The 15,078-nt window shown below is 37.4% G+C and overlaps 1 protein-coding gene across 1 annotated transcript in view; it reads right to left on the bottom strand.

The window, feature by feature from the left end:
* Positions 1-15,078, bottom strand: part of CUL3 (cullin 3) — a 115,088-nt gene that overhangs the window by 44,048 nt on the left and 55,962 nt on the right. The window lies entirely within an intron of this gene.

Raw genomic sequence — 15,078 nt, 5'->3', positions numbered from 1 at the left:
ATATTCAAGTCACATCTCCATTTTGAGTTTATTATGGTCTATGGCATAAGGTGTTGGTGTAAAATAATCTGTCAAATGACTTCTATCTTTTCTAGTGAGTCTTGTCCAAATAATTTCTCATTTCATGTTTTCAAACAATGAGTTGTTTTTTCTTTTTGCCAAGGGAAAAGACAAAGTTTATTAGGGATTCACCATAATGGGTTGTCTTAAGAAATCCCACCCATTGTGACACCTGTTTTCACAAGATGGCCAGATTCAATCTAAGCTGAGCTAGATTGAATCTGAGCACCTTCATGGAGTCAAGATGGAGATTATATACACAAAGATTGTGGGAGGGATTGAGGGGTGGTCTGGAGTGACTAGAGGAGGGCTTTAGGGAGGGTCTTGAGGAGGAATCTAAAGAGGACAAGATGAGGTCAGACTCCAGCAATCAAAAGGGTGGGAAGTAGCTGAAGGCATGGATAGTGATAGTATCAAGGGTGGGAAGTAGCTGGACAATAAAGGGCAAGGCTAGGTAGAGATTTGGGCCTAATGATAATGTAAGGCTTATGGCCTTAGGGGAAGGCCAGATCTAGTTGGAAGATTCAAGGACAGTTCAAGGGGGCTCCCAGAGACTATATTCCAGATTCAAGGGGGTTCCCAGAGACTGTGCCCTCATCATTCCCCCCTCAAACAATGAGTTATTGAGTTAAGATTGTTTCTAATTTTTCCGTAGTCTATTACACGCATCCACTATTCCACTTCAAAATCAAGTTTTGATGGTAACTGCTTTATAATGTAAAATGAAGTCAGGAAGTGCTAATCTTCATTCCCAGTTTTTTTTTCTTGCACATTTCCCTTTTGTGAATTATACTATTTTGTCTAGTCCCATAAAGCACATATTAGTTGTTTGATCAGAATAGCATCAAATTTATAAATTAATTTAGATCTGTCATTTTCTTACATTGGTACAACCCAACCATGGACTATGACAACCTCTCTCCCAATGTTTTAGTCATATCGAGTAACTTATTGGCCATGTTAAGTTCTGTTGTAAGGATTTTATTTAAAAGTTCAATATCAATAGTAATGAATGATTTTGTCGATAGCTTTGTTTACTTTCTCCCTTCCTGATTTGTTTTAAACTCTTCAGTTTTAACTGTGGTGAAGAATGTAATGTGCGGGGAATAAATATACATTGTGAAATTTTTATCTGCCCTCAAAAAAAATTTGATAGTATTAATCAGTAAATCTATCTAAACCAAGGAGTTTTTCCTTTAAATGCTGTTTTATGACTTTCTGAGATTGGGATAAAATCTCTTTCCTATTCTAATAATCTAGAAATGTTGTATTTTACTAAGTATTCCCCCATATCTTTTAAATTCTTGGTTTTGCTACAATTCTTTGCTTTTGTATGTTATAGATTCCAACATGTTTTGGTACTTGATTTTCCTTTTTCATTTAAATGATAACTGGTATTTTATCAATTTTGTTATTCTCTAAAAGGATGCAAATTTTAGCTTTGTTTATAATTTCTACAGACTTTTTACTTTACATCTCATCTATTTCTCAATTTTCAAAATTTCCACTTTTGTGCTCATTTACTTTTACTTATGGTTTTCCCAGTTTTAAAATTGTAATATTTTCATTTTCTAAGTTGTTGATGTACATTCTTTTTTTCTCTGAAAACTGCATCAGTTGACTACATGCTAGAAATTTGGGGTATTGATTCATGACTAATATTCTCTCACTAATATTCTCTTACCAACAGTTTTTTATTTGGGATGTCTTTTACATCTCTCATTTTAAGTTTCTATCTTTTGCTTGTGTTAACTTTGTTAATTATTATTTTACTGTGTTACAGGGTATAAACGATGTTTTTAGTATTCTGTTCTTTAACATTTATTTGAAATTTATCTGAATATGTGATCTAATTTTGTAAAAGAATCATGTGATACTGTAACAAATGTAAATTCTTTAATATTCTCATTCAGAATTTATTCAAATGCTTTTTCAGTTCTGTATTCTTTTCAGGCATCTATCTTTATTAGATTTGTCCTACTCTGAGAACAGAAAATTAAGGTCTCCTACAGTTATGGTGGTGTTAACTTTTAACTATGTGGTATCTCCCCCCCCTCCGCGTCCCCCCATCTTCCCATTGAGATGACTTTTCCTTTGGTGCATTTGTCAATTATTGATATTGCTTCATCATCTATAATAACTTTAAGTATAACATTTCTTTTTTTTATAACTAGATGAGGAATTATTTGTTTTGTCCAATAGCAAGGCTTGAAATTTCTGATAATACATGGCAAATTATACTCCAGTCTCTCAAATTTTTTTTTGCATATACTTTCATTTTTCATATATTTTTTCTATTCATCTAACTGTTGGGTTTTGTTGTCTCACCCATTCTGTAACTCTTTTATTTTATTGGATTTTGAAACCATTCATACTTAAAATTTAAATGTAATTCTTTAATTTATGTTTTCTTATATTCATCCCTTCTGTACTGATTTTATCCCTTCCCTTTTTATATCAGTAACTTGTCTTTTCAGTTACTTTTGTTTATAATACACTCTGAAGCTAGTATATTCTGACAAAAATCCTGCTGCTCCATTGAAGGGCTGCACTTTCTTTTATCTCCCTTCTCTTGCCATTCATATATATTCTGACTGTTTTCCTTCCCACAGAAGATACAGACTTACTTATAGGGGATCAAAGAATTTAATCCAGTTCTTCTTCCCTTCTTTTGATTCCTCAGTTTGTCCTTATTCTCAAACCCCATAGGTCCAAAACCCTCAATCCAATTTTTTAAAAAAGCCTGTAAGAATTGACTTTGTCCTTTGTTGATAATTATGCTTACTTACCTGTCATTTGTTTCTATTGTTTAAGGTGCTAACATGTCAGATATTGAGGCTCACCAGTACAGGTTTTTTTTTTTTTTTTTGCAGGAATGCTTCAAATTCTTCTCTTTTGCCAAAGGCCCATCTTTCTTCAGTGATGACTGGACTCAGCAATAAAGGACATGTGATTTTTGGTTGCAGTTTGAGCTCCTTGACTTTTTTGGGCATATATTTTTACATTCTCAATATTTCTTATTACTGCAGAACACCTTTCAGTTCAGTCAACAAGCACTTCTTAAGTGCTCTCTCTGGTCTTAGGCACTATTTTCTCTCGGCTTTTTGCAAAATTTATTATTTGTTCTTGAAATTCTAATCTCAAGTGTAGAGTCTTTCTTTGGTAGCACTGTGCAGATTCAAAATGATCAGTGCTTTATTGTCTCTGTTCAAAGGTTCTTAAGAGTTTTCCTGGATTACTGTGCTGTAGTATGGTATTCATGGCTGGATAAAATCAGCATTTCACATCTCTCCGAACAAAAAGGAGGGGTTTAGGCCAAGTCACTGCCATAGGGGAACCAATAAGAAATATCACAACCAAATCCTGAAGCCCAAGCCCAACAGGTGGCACAAGTTCAGAAGGCCTAGCACACAGAGGAAAGAGGGGGAATGGAATAGAATAAGGATTTATTACAGTGCCTAGTACTGGGATGAGTTGGGCTGTGGTGGGAACACAGAATGGAATCTCTAAGTATTGAAGTTGTTCAATATTTCATGGACTGTTTTAAAATTAAGTGTAGTGTTCATTATTTTAAAGATTTGGCTTTCATGATTCTCTATCTGGTGAAAAACATCTTTTTCTGCAATTCTGGTAAAGGGAGGTTTGAGGGAAACAACTACTCCACTGTCTTAGCCTTTTTTCCCCAAGAAGAAATCTGAAAGGCATTAAGACATGGAAAGCACTTAACAGTAAAACAAAAACAAAACTGAACATATCTTGACAAAAAAATGAATGGTTATCAAAGTAGGAGTCATTTCATAATCACCTCTGTGGGTAAAGAGTCAAAATCCAATCAAAACCAAATTAGAAGGATCAAGATGAGATGAAGATAGAGTATAAAATTACAATAGTTCCAACTTGAACCAGTTAAGTATGTTAATGATGCTGAAAAATGGGACATGGAACAATAAAAAGTCACTGACACCAAATATCACCATTTCTCACAAAGGTTTAATTAGTAAAGCAATAATCATGAGGAGCCCAAATGAGTCCAGAAACTGCCTTAGCTAGACAACCCACTTACTTACTACTCAAACCAAAATAAGGCCAATAATGCTTATATTGTTTTAGACTTTGGTCAAAAGAGTCAAACCAGGCAGCTGAGAATCGTTTTTACATTTTAAAACATAAAACTTTACTTTAAAACAAACAAAAAAACCTTCTTAGCTTGGGCCTCTTTTTGGCCCTGGGCCAGTAGTTTGTCAAACCCTGGTATAGAATATGATTTCAAATGAATAATCCCACACAGGAAGGAGAGTAGAATGTTATAAACACTGCTGTCTCAAAGAATATCAACAAGCAGTGGAGGGGAAACTTATTTGTAGAAAGCGTGGTATAGATTCCAATTAAACCATATTCTAATAGGAAGTGAAACTATAAAGAATACAAGAAGAGAAACAAAATGAAAGAAAAACTTAGACAGCATTTCCATTAGAAATTATTTTATTTATCAATGACAAAGTAGCCACTATATTTTAACAGCTCAATTTCTGATGTGCTAAATGAGGAAGTAAAAATGGTACTAATGAAGATCCAAAGACAAGAGTAGTTGGACCAAACCAAGTACACAGAAGAGCATCTTTACTGAAAGTGACACAATCTAGAGAGTACTAGAAAACGGATTCTTAAGCTATATGAAAGAGATGACAACTGGGAGAAAAAAAGATAGTATTATTATCTAAAACTACAAAGTCATCAATATCTGCCAAACCATCTTTCCATTTTCTCATCTTTATAAGAATAGTTTACATATGTTGATAGCATCCTTGATGAAAACATGAGAAGGGAATAGACAGGCTTTCAGACAATTTTCTAAGAAGCTAGATGACACAATTGATAGCATGCTGGATTTAGGAGTCAGGAAGACTTGTGTTCAAATCCTACCTCAGACACTTACCAGCAGTGTGACTCTGGGCAAGTCACTTAACCTCTCAGCCTCAGTTTCCTCATCTGTAAAGTGAGGATAATAATAAACACTTACCTCACAGGGTTATTGTGAGGATAACATGAGATAATGTATGTAAAGTGCTTTGCAAACTTTAAAGCACTACATAAAGGTTACCTATTATTACTATAGTAGATTATAATTTTATAATCACATAAAATATGTGGAATCTAAGATTCTTCTGTAATTACTTACACATCTTAGAGGGTAAAAATATAGCCGTTTAAGTCTTTCTTTCAGCAAGGTATGTTCCATGCATGCATATTAAAATTATACACATTTCCTTGATAGAGACAAAAGCAGTGATAACTGTCTTGCAATCAACTCGTTGTTTAACAACAATTAAAACATGGAAGCTCACCAAATCTTTTTTGTCATTATCATAAAGAATATACACTTCAGGATCCAAGAAAGAGGGGATTCCCTATTAAGGGTTCTAACCTTGATTTCAGAGGACTCATGAACTTAGTGCAGAAACAAACGAAAAATACTTCATTTTCATTAACCTTTGATTTCCTTGGTAATTGTATATATTTTATGGATTTAAGAAAACTGTGCTGAGAAGGGGCCAAGAGGCTCTATCAGATGGCCAAAGGGTCCATGACATATACAAAAAGATTAAGAACTCATGCCACAGATGTTGAGGTCCTCCAGATGTCAATTACAGATGACACTGCACAGATGATATGTGTGTGTGTGTGTGTGTGTGTGTGTGTGTGTATGTATTTATATCTCACAGAATACTGAGGAGTCTCTTAAATAAATTCATAGTTGTCCAAAAGTTTGTCACAACAACTTACACAAGAACCACCAAGTGGATGAAGAATGTCTATTGTTCAGAATATAATAACATGCAGTAGGATGGAGAGTTCAATGAGTCAGTCCATCAGCACTTGTATCTTGAACAGACATAGGAGATGGATAATAAACTAATCCCACAAGTAAATGCAAGGAGAAAAGTGGGATGGATTGCTTCAGAGAAACTGTATAACACTTTAATGACGTCAAACTCCTTCCTACACAAACACACACACACACACACACACACACACACTCTCTCTCTCTCTCTCTCTCTCTCTCTCTCTCTCTCTCTCTCTCTCTCTCTCTCTCTCTTGCCAGTGACTCTATGCACCTACAATTCATCTAACATCAAAATCATTGAAGAATGGCAATTATGGAGAACTGATAGGACAATGGAGAGACTCATAGAAAGTGCAAGCAGGCCACAGTATTTTGCTAATAGAATGTACATAAGAAGTGATATGTAAAACATACCATTTGGAAGATTATTATTGGAAAAGGGAGATGGGCTGGTCATGTAGCAAGAACAAGGGGTAACAAACAGCTGGAGGGCCTGAGGACTACACTGACACTGAGGTCATATTAAAGGCCTAAAAGAAGATTTCCAGAAAGCCAGGAGGAGCTTAATATGGTAATTTATGGGACAGTTATGACAAGGGATGTACAGGACAAGAAGGTATGGACTAAGGTAGTATCCACAATTAATGGAATGGAATCAAAGATTTACTGAAGTAACTAAGTTATCTAACAGTTATAGAAGGTAATCTTCAAAAATGAAAAAGAAAATAAATATGATGTCAAAAAAAAAAAAGAAAAACAAAACTCATACATGAGAACTACCATCATGCACTTCAAAGCATCACACTTTGCAAACTGGAATTCCTGTTCTTAGGTGTAACAACCGAAAAGAAATGTGGCCCCATAGAGTTTTAATGAAAATTATTAAACACAGCTTATCACTTAACAGTAAACAGACAAAGATTATAATACCCTAACTGCTACACAATTTGAATATATACACAGAATTCTTGCTGAGATGATTACAGGTCTATGTCACTCCACAGAATAAGGCTGTCCTTGAAATGCTGGTTTGTAAAGCACAACCTAAAAGTCTAACTTTATAATCTGAACACAAATGTATGAAAGTCCTCATTTATACAAAATACAAAGGTCTACCATGAGACACAGATAGTGTGAAAGTATTTGTCAGTGCTCAGTTTGTGCCAAGCATTGTTCTCAATGCTGGGGAGAGAAATAAAAATGAGTCTGCCATCATGGAACTTGCATTAAAATGGCATAAAGGGGATCTGAGATAGGGGTGGAGGAAGCTAAAACATTACTGACCTGGAACAGAGAGAGCAGGGCCTTAGGCCAGAGGGCTCCCCAGGTTGGCAATGAAGTAGATGAGGAGAAGCAGGAGTCCAGGCATGAATGATTACCGAAAGACTCACCAGGGGATTTCTTTAAACAGTAGATTGTTCAAGTTTTAAAATTCTGTTTAGCTTACTGAAAACTTGGGTGGATGGGGGTCAAGTGGGCTGGGTTGCTACTGGCTCCCTGGAAGACCTTTAGCTAGTTATTTGCCTTCTCTAGGTCTCAGTCACCTGATCTCAAACATGAAGGTGTTATACAAGACCCATTCTAAAAATTCTCTAAGTCTATGCCCTCTGTAACTGTGGATAAGCAATTCTTAAAGCAGAACTATGCACATGTTTACCCCACTAAACAGGCACCACCAATGCCTGCTAGACATGAAGTTGTCCAAAAAATATAGGTTAATTAAAACTGTCAAGTAGCTTACTGTACCTAGTCAATCTTTCTTTTCTCAAATTCAAATATGCCTGCATAGCAATGTTTCCAGATCATTCTTAGTTTTAAAAGATGAGTACCAACAGATCTGTAATTGAGTAAACCCACATTTCTTGGAAGAAAGATCTTAAGAATCTTTCATATTTTCTCTTTTCTGTCTCACTTCCTTGGAATAATTCCAACTATATAGATACGATCAATCTAGAAAAGGTGCCGTACATAACTTTAACAGCAGTTTTTCTCAATATTACTCAAAACTCCCCTGGGTCCCCCTCATATGTCACTGAACAAACTGAGGCCACTTCCTCAGAGCTCCTTCTTATCCCCTCCTCACCGCACATCACTTAAGTCACTATCTCCTTCATGTCTGTTTTACATGAAGAGATGGTCCATCTCCTTGGCAAGGTGAAGTTCTCTAAATATATAAGGTCATTCATTTTATCTTCTACACAGATCTCTCCCTCTATCATTCCCACTCTGTCACTTATATTCAGTCTCTAATGGCTGCTTCCTTACTGCCTCCAAACAGATGCATACCTTCCTGAGCAACCCCCTCCCCCATCCTTAAAAAACCATCATTTGGTCCATTCACGCTTGCTAGTTAGCTCTTTTGTGAATAAATGCCATAAGGAGGTCTGTAATCAGTGCCTCCACTTGCTTTCCTAAACCCTCTGCAGTATGGCTTCCAAATTTATCATTCGGCTTTAACACATCTCTCCAGTAACTAATGATTCCTTAATTACCCATTCTACTGACCTTTTCTCCATCCTCACCCTTCTTGACCTTCCTGTCAATCACCCTCTTCTTTTTGATGCTTTTGTCTTATTAGATTTTTGTGACACTGCTCTCCCTCCTTGTTCTCCTCCTATCTGACTTATCCTTTCCAGTCCGCTTCATTTAGGCCACACTCACTTTGTGTCCCTCAAAGGTTATATTCTGGGCCTTATTCTCTTCCCTTCCCCTATACCAGGGGTGGGGAACCTGCAGCTTTGAGGCCACATGTGGCCTTCTAGGTCCTCAGATGCAGCCCTTTGACTCAGTCCAAGTTTTACAGAACAAATCTTTTTATTAAGGGAATTTGCTCTGGGAAGTTTGTATTCAGGCAGAGTCGAGCTCGAGGGCCTAGAGGGACACATGTGGTCTTAAGGCCGCAGATCCCCCAACCCTGTGACCTATACTATTTCGCTGAACTCACTAGCTTCCATCTCTAAGCAGATGACTCTCAGATCTATTTATCCAGCCCTAACCTCTCTCTCAACCCCCAGTGTAGCAACTGTGACTATTAGACATTCTGAATCTGCTATCTTGTAGACATTTTAAAAACAAATTGTACAAAATTGAAACTATTACTTTCCCCTGCCAAATCTTCCCAACACCCTAATTTTGGGTGCTAACCCTGCTCACTCTGGCTTGAAACATAGATGTCAACCTGGAATCCTCACTTTTTCCTCACCGTCCCCTGCCTCCTCCATGCACAAAGAGAAAACCTTCTCTTTTTTGACACTGCCACTACCTGATGCAGGCCCTCATCATTTCATGGACTATAGCATGGACAGTCTGTTGTTTGGTCTTCTTGTATAAGTTTCTTCCCACTCTAATCTATCCTCCACTCAGCTGTCAAACTAATCTTCATAAAACAGAGGTGTGACCATGTCACCTCCCTATTCAGTAAGTTCTTGTGGCTCCCTAAACCTCCAGGATCCAATATAAAATCTTCTGTTTGACTTTGAAAGTCCTTCATAACCTGCCCCCTTCCCACTTTCCCCATCTTTTTACATTCTTCACAAAAGGCACTCTAACTCTCAACTCTTGAGTATTTTTACTGGCTGTCCCTCAGGCAGGGAATTTTTCCCTCCTCAACTGCACTTCCTGGATTCTTTCAAGTCTCAGCTGAAGTGCCCCCTTCTACCAGAAGCCTTTCTCGATCTCTACTAATGCTAATGTCTTCCTTCTGTTATTTCCAACATATCCTGTATATATCTTGTTTGAACAGCTTGTATGTTGTCTCCCCTACTAGACAGTGAGCTATTTGAGAGCAAGAACTGTCTTTTGACTTTCTTTGTGTCCTCAGGGCTTAACACAATGACTGGCGCACACAGTAGGAACTTAAATGCTTGCTAAGCACTATGAAAACAAAAAGAGGAAAAAAAGACAGCCCCTACCATCATCAAGGAGCTTACAATAGAAGAGAGGAAACAACATGCAAACAAGTACACACAAAACAAGCTATGTACAGAACAAACAAGAAATGATTATAAGAAAGAAGGCACCAGAATAAAAAGCAGTTGGGGAAGGCCTCTTGAAGAAGGTGAGTTTTTATTTGGGACAAAGCCAGGGAGGTCATCAGTCAGAGCAGAGGAGGGAGAGTGTTCCAAGCATGGAGGACAGTTAGAGAAAATGCTCAGAGCTCAAGAAATGGAGTGTCTTTTTTAGGCCAGTGTCAACTGGATCAAAGAGTATGTGTTAGGGAGTAAGGTGTAAAGTTAGGAGGAGGCTAAGTTATAAAAGATTTTGAACGCCAAGCAGCATTTTGTATTTGCTCCTAGAGGCAACAGGAAGCCACTGGAGTTTACTGAGTAGGAGAGTGAGGAAGTTAACATGATCAGACCTGAGTTTGAGGAAAATCACTTTAGTGGCTGAATGGAGGATAAACTGGACTGGGGAGAGACTTGAAATGCCAGCAGTATGCTACCAAGAAAGAGGACATACACCAAGGCATCACTGCTTCCAAAATAGAGTAACTGAGATACATGCAACTTAACTATTAAGTAATTAAATGCTTTTCCTCATTAAGTTATTTAATTCAATAGTGTATTAAGTGATTATGAGAAGTATTATGCTTGAGATACAGAAAATTAAGTTCCTACCTTTTCCCATTAGATCATGAGCTTCTTGCAGGCAGAGACTGTTTTCTACCTCTTTTTTGTATCCAGCACTTAGGACATGCTTAATACATGTTAATTGATTGGCTGAGACAATTTCATTGTGCAGAGGGTGAGACATACATGTGAGTGAATAAATAAAACTGTGATAAAAGCTAAACTGTGATTAGGATAAAGAAAATTTTAGGAGATGTAACTTTCAACTGAGGGTTGGGAAGGGAAGAATAAATCAGTGAAGATTTTATTTATGGCAGCAGCACCCAAAATGGGTCTTAAAGGAAGAGGAGTTCAACCATAGTAAATATAGAAGGAGCTCGTAGAGGCAGACGAATGGAGCTAGAATGGAGTATGGGGCAGTTTAAGTGGCACAGAGGGCTGGGCCTGGAGTCAGGAAGATTCATCTTTCCAAGTTCAAACCTGGCCTTAGACACTAGCTGTGTGACCCCACACGCCTCAATTTCCTTGTCTATAAAATGAGCTGCAGAAGAAAATGGCAAACCTTTCCAGTATCTTTGCCAAGAAAACCTCAAATGGGGTCATGAAGAGTTGGACACGACTGAAATGACTGAACAACAACAACAACAAAACAGGGGAATAGTACAAAATAAAGGTGGATAGGTAGAATAGTCTAAAGCAAGTCTTTAGGGAAAATTTATCTCTCAACACTTCTATCAACAAAAGAGAGATAAAGTGGCCATGAAGTTAAAAAAAGGAAACAAATTCCTCAAAAAGAAATTCTAAAAACCAAAAAGAGATCAACAAAACTATGCAGTTATTGTTCTTAAACAAGGAAATATGATGATCAGACTTTGTGCATTAGGATGATTGCTTTGGCATCTAAATCAAGAATAGAGAACATACATCTAGATCAAGAACAAAAAGGGAGGCAAAATAAAGCAATTACAGCAGTTAAGCAAATAACCAAGCCTCAACTATGGAAGTGCCAGTGGAGAGAAAAGATGGATGCAAAAAGTTTATGAGAGGCAGATCTGACATAAGGGAGTAAGAGTCAGAGATAACACTGAGATTTTGATACTGTGTGAAATAGTTGATGATGGTACTATCAACAGAAAAAGAAAAGTTGGTAAAGGGTCAAGTTTTGGAGGGAAAAACAGAGTTCAATTTTGTAAATGCTGAGATACTAGCTGACCATCCAGGTAAAGACATTTATATCAGGTGGTTGGAAATGGTGGAGAAAAGCTCCAAGAGAGGGTGGGATTATATACATCTAGAGATTACCTGCATACAAGATAATAGAAGTCATGAGAGAATATAAAGAAAAGGTTCTAAGGATAGAACTTCGTTGGTGTGTCTATTAACTCCAACAAGAATTTTACCAAGCACCTATCTGAAAATCAAGGAAGAGACAAATGTAAAAGAAAAAAAAAATTGAATTGATAAAAAAACCTAGGACTCACTGTGTGAAAAAGCAAGTAAGACAGACTAACCATAACTTCTTTTGATTAAAAAGAGGAAAACCAAACTACTAAAATCAAACATGAAAAATAAGAATCCACAACAAAAGAAGAGGAAATAAAAGGAAATTATTAGAAACTATTCTGCCTAGTAATATATCAACAAAATTGACAGCTTGAGGGAATATTTATAAAAAAAATTAATGTACCTAGAACCATGCTAAGGGTTTGGAATACAAAGCCAAGAACAAAAAAGTCCACAATGTAAAGAAACTGATACTCTATTTGGGGAAACAAGTTGTAATAGAAATTTAAATACAAAAGGTATACAGTGCAAATTTTGGTAGAAGGGCACTGGCACTTGGAGGGCATCAGGACAGAAGTTCCTTTAGAAGGTGGCAGTTGAACTGAGCCTGAAATAGTTACAGATTTCACAAGGTGAAGGTAAGGAAGGGAGTGAATTCCAGAAGAACAACTTGTACAGAGGTATGTTTCATAGGCAGCTGGTGATACAGGACTGGAGTTCAGAAGACAGACTGGGGATAGATACACAGAATTGAGTAATAGTCAGAGAAATCATAGATCAGCCCATGCAATCCCCAAGAAAATACAGAGATAAGTTAAGACCCAGAATAGTTCTGGTGTACAGACAGCATAGGGAATAGGATGGTGCTCCAACAAAGGACACTAAAAAGGAGTGACCAATATTATTTGTCTTTCTATTTCGAAGATCAATGGCATCACAGGGTGAGGTCTTAACTCATACATGAACTAGATTTAAGGGAGACAGAGCTGCACAAAGTCATCAGCCTCACTCTCTCTTCCTGAGTCACTGAAGTCCAGTGGCAAGACAGAAGTTGAGACTACTGGCAAAAGCCCAGGATGCATTGGATGACCTTAGCATCTTCTGTTATTGACTAAGCTCTAAGCACTCTATACTGCCTGTTTCAACTACCTTCATGGCCAATGGAACAAAGTGTTCTCATCTACCCATTCTGCAGAGGAAAGTCTTCACATGCTTTAGGTAAACATTACTCTAACTCACCAACAGGTTTGAGGCCTGTCGGTTACCCTAAACCTGGTTTAGCCTGTCTGCTAAGATGGTTTACCAGGGTGTGGCTGCTGAGCATGCTAGAGTTTCTTGAAGCCGAAGGTGAGAAATGGGTGAATCAAGTGGACACCAAAGGTAGATGAGCAGCCCCGGAAAAGGCTCAGCAAGCTCTCGTACCAGAGGCGCTAGTCCTTCGGAAGACTCCATACACCCATGGCCAGACATGTAGGTGGACCAGGAGAGACCAGTATCACAACAACTCAGAGAACAGAGGATGTGTGGAAGCAGGGAGGAGGATAATCAACTGTGTCAAATGCTGCACAGGTCAAGGATAGGACTGGGAAAGGACAATATTTAGCAATTAATGTTGTTAATTCTGGAGAGAGAAGGCTCAATTAAGTCATGATATCAAAAGTCAGACTGCAAGAGGTTGAAAAGTGAATGAGAGCTGAGAAAATGCGGACAATGAGCATATTTTCTCTTACCCTAGGAGTCTGGCTGTGAAAAAGAGAAGAGATATAGCACAGTAACTGGAAGGCATGGTGGGACAAAGGGATGGCTTTTAAAGGATGGTGGAGATCTTGGCATTTTCCAAGCAATAGGAGGTAGACTTGAGAGAATGACTGAAGTGACAATACCACCGGAGGAAAAAGGAAGTGATGGGAACAAGATTGAGTCTTGGTGAGAAGGGATACCTCTTCATCTAAGACTAAATGGAGAGGGGGAGGAGGTTTAGTGTAGAGTTGATGAGAACAAGTCATACAATCACACTACCTGGGTCCATTTATGTTATATAATCTCAAATGGGTCCTCAATGCTGCATACACAACCTTTTACTCTTCCTTCATTGGCTGTTTATTCCACTTCCCTCAGCACCCCTTCTAAACCTTCTCCTCTCTCCTTAAGCCACCTACATTATCGTCTCCCTTTAGTAGAGGACCTTCCATAAATTTTTTCACTGCAATATTTGACAAGATCTTCTGCTGAAAGTGAAAAGACAAAAGAAATTTTGGAACAAGCACTAAGGGAAGTGAGACAGAGAATCAATCAGTGTCAAAGACAGTTGTTTCTCTGATATTGGCTATAGTTTATTTCTACAATTTCATCAAAGTAATATAGCTTTTTTGTATAATCGCATCCTTACTGCCACCAATAAGATCAGATCTATGCTCTCCATGTTTTCCCCTGTCAAAGCAAGGATCACTGGCAGGTAGAAAAGGATGAAGGAAGAAAAGAAAAACTTAGAATAATAAATGGAAATTATATCACTTTTTCTGTTGATTTTAATAGTTGGGGCCAATATGTCTAAAAGTATAAAGTCCTGAAAGAAAGCTAGTATGTCCGATTCTAAAGCACAGACAGAAGTATCATGGCTGCTCTTTGATCAGATCAGTCTGTATTTACATTTAATAAAGGTCTATTAATTTCTGTCTCTAAACAATGAAGAATTCATTTTATAACATCTGAAGGACCTGTGATTTATCAGCTTGAGGACTTCACAAGAGAATTCCCTCTTTCAACAAAGATTAAAACTATGATTTAGTAGTAAATCCTCAAGAGTAGTCCAAGTCACAGAGAAGTTACAAGGTTTGCATATCACACGGCTACTAAGTTTCAGAGGCAGCAAGGTATGGTGGATAGAGTGCTGGTTTTGGAATCAGAAACACATGGGTTCAAATCCTACTGCCTATACAACCAGTAGTAAGGCATTTAACCTTTGGAAAGTTACATTTCATCTATAAAACAAGGGTAGTATTATCTTGCATTATCTACCTCACAGGGTTTTTGTAAGCCTCAAGGAGAGCGTCTATGTAGATTCTTTCGAAAACTTTAAAGCGTTATGTAAATTTTAGTTATTTTAAAATTATATAACCAGTTGGGTAAGGGTCTGATGAACAAGTTTTCCTATCATTACAACAGAACCTCTAGCTCCAACCCAATTGAATTTTATAGCATGTAAATAAAGAGTATCATATCCAGGCTTGAGATAATTTATCATACAAAAAAAATCTATGTACGTATAATCACAATGCGACCATTCTGTAATCCAAACGAAAATTGCTTACTATGGATAGT

The sequence above is a fragment of the Trichosurus vulpecula genome, chromosome 4, assembly GCF_011100635.1.
Source record: "Trichosurus vulpecula isolate mTriVul1 chromosome 4, mTriVul1.pri, whole genome shotgun sequence".
Taxonomy (NCBI): domain Eukaryota; kingdom Metazoa; phylum Chordata; class Mammalia; order Diprotodontia; family Phalangeridae; genus Trichosurus; species Trichosurus vulpecula.
This window is presented reverse-complemented; position numbering and strand designations above follow the sequence as displayed.